We start from the raw sequence: 2,927 nt of genomic DNA on the forward strand, positions 1-2,927 counted from the left end.
CCAAGCCTACACTTTCTCCTAGAGGAAGACTAGCCATTCTTGTACGCTATCTTTGGAAGATCAACTCTAATCAAAGAAGATATTGGACTTGGTGTATCAATCAAAGTGGAATTCTCCACTCTTCTTCTCTCTCCATCAATAATGGTGCCGAAAGATTTGTCAAGTAAGATGTGTTCTACATTGATGTTTTCTTGATTTCTTGTTGTTTTCATTTTCATCTCTAATCCAATATATATATATATATATATATGTATCTAATATCATCTCCTTAACCAAATCTATCTCTCTCATTCTTAGTAATTCATCCTCTCTAGGTTCTCTTGCTACAGGTACATCTCTCCCCGCAGTATCCTTATTGCCTACGGGCAAGAATAGGGCTTGGGAGGGAAACTTCTCATCTCTTCACTTCTCTCATATCTACATTTCTCACATACTATCCTAGATGAATAACCCACATGATGATCATTTCTATCGCTTTCACTCTGTACGATCTATTAGAATTAACGTATGGATTAGCCGAAAAATACACTTTCAACAACGTATGGTGTTTCTCTTTGGCCCAGAAAGGCTTAATGAAATACTTCTATCACCGGATCCCATCATACTACCTCTCATAGACTATAACTTTTCTTTTGACGTAAGCGTAGTTATCTTGCTATGAACCAAGAGGACTTGTACACACAATTAATCCCAATCACAAGACAAAATATATATATTATGGTAAGCACAAAACTACAATTCCAAAGAACAATTCGTAGCCTATTTGGTCAGCCAAGATTGAATGCCATTAACTCATCTATTAACCCTTTCATATTACCCATGATACGATATGACCATAGCCTTGATGTTTTCATTTTCATATTGTTTTGACATTCTCTTTTGTGTTCTTTCTTTGTGTGTGTGAGTGCAAGAGAGAAAGAGTGAGTCTTCTTTGATTGCACTTCTTTCCAAACCCTAGTCTTCATGGCATCTATGGTTTAACTCCTTCATATAGTTTTTGTTGAGTTCTCTCACAAACTCTCACAGCCTTAAGCCCGGTGCTTTCCTGGCAAGACCGCAAATTTCTCGACAACGTGAAGAGCCTGGTCAAACCCCTCCCCATGTTGACCCCATCAACAATGTGCATGCCACTTATATTCTCAATAGTGTATATGCTATGAATGTAGTATGCACAACACCATAGGGTACACACAACTACACGGACTCTCTCCGTGCAGTCGACGAGGCCACAAGGTCTATATTGAACGTCATGCAAAACCTTGATTTCAATGCACAATTAAACAAAGGGGATATCGATCAAGTTGCAGCACTAACCAACAATGCAAGTATGATTTGGGGGGAACATGGTTTTCGCACCCCATAGAGTGTGCATTGTTTGAATGACACATGGAGGCTTGGGTAGAAGTGTGGATGGCATACATTGCCGGTCATGGAATAGCCAATGGAGCCAACAATAACAACAACAACAACAACAACAACAACAACAACAACAACAACAACAACAACAACAACAACAACAACAACAACAACACCAACACCAACACCAACTAGATCTCACCTTTCCTTGCTAACGTTGGAGAAATAAGGCCTTGGAACCATATTAGCATGTTGTACTGTTTTGTTCTCTATATCTATCTTATTGTTGTTGTTGTTTTAAGTTGTGTACTCTAAACCCTTTTAATAACAGTTTGTGGTGTTTTTATTGCAGTCTTTAAATGTTGTTCAAAATAAAATTTCATTATTATGGAGTGTAAACCGTTGAAATTGATTTGTTGCATGTGTACGACTGCTCACAAGTGTGACAAAATAGAAGGACACTTGTCACGTTGGTGGTTTATCTTGTTGCCAAAAATAAATCACAACATTTGAGAAGACAGGTCACATGTATAAGTGACAGGATAGTGATAGAGAGAGAATTATAAATTGTGAATGTTTGAGAGAGAGAGAGAGAGAGAGAGAGAGAGAGAGAGAGAGAGAGAGAGAAGAAGCAGCTTGGGTGATATAGTGATAGAACCATTTATCACTTTTTTTTAAACACACATATAACCATCATCAAAGCATACAGATATGAGAGAGAGAGAGAGAGAGAGAGAGAGAGAGAGAGAGAGAGAGAGAGTACAGTTGAGAAGAGAGAAAGAATCTTCTTGGAATTTGCTCCAAAAAAGCGCTCGTCAAAAAATGGTCGCCAAAAAATTAATCCAGACTAGCATAAGTAGTCAAATGTATCTCAATCAAGTCACGTATGTAGAATTGAGAAGCATGTGACCATGCTTGGAACTAGTCTTGGCATGCCACCCAAAATCATATATAAGCTATCACTTTTGTGCTACCCCTCTTATGTCATTGAAATAACTCCAATAATTCTCACCTTCTACTCTTGATGCATGAATGAGAGTCTCATCTTGAACTCACCCTCTCTAGTTCTCCGATGGATTATCATCTTAGTTAGCATAGACCATAGGATTTAGTCATGGATGTTTATTAGGATCATAGTCTTGCCCACTTATAAGTTATATTTTTTGGATTGAAATAATACAAACATTCAAAGTTTTTTCTTTTATTATTGTTTCTTTCTTAGGGCTAGTTTGATTTTGTCACATAAGAAGGCTGAAATTTAATAGGTCCAAGCCAAATAAGTTCTCTCTCTCTCTCTCTCTCTCTCTCTCACACACACACACACACACACACACACACACACACACACACACACACACACACACACACACACACACACATTCACACTTCTAGGATAAAGTGTCAAAATCACTATACTAATACTGGTACTACTTGTGTACTGGTACTAGAGTTGGTACTGGTATTGATGCTACCTATGTACTAGTACTGGTATGGGTACTTATTATACTAGACTGGCACTGATACTACTTATGTATTGATACTGGTGTTACTTGCGTACTGGTACTGCATTG

Source organism: Adiantum capillus-veneris, chromosome 4 (assembly GCF_014529385.1).
Source record: "Adiantum capillus-veneris isolate H3 chromosome 4, ASM1452938v2, whole genome shotgun sequence".
Classification (NCBI taxonomy): domain Eukaryota; kingdom Viridiplantae; phylum Streptophyta; class Polypodiopsida; order Polypodiales; family Pteridaceae; genus Adiantum; species Adiantum capillus-veneris.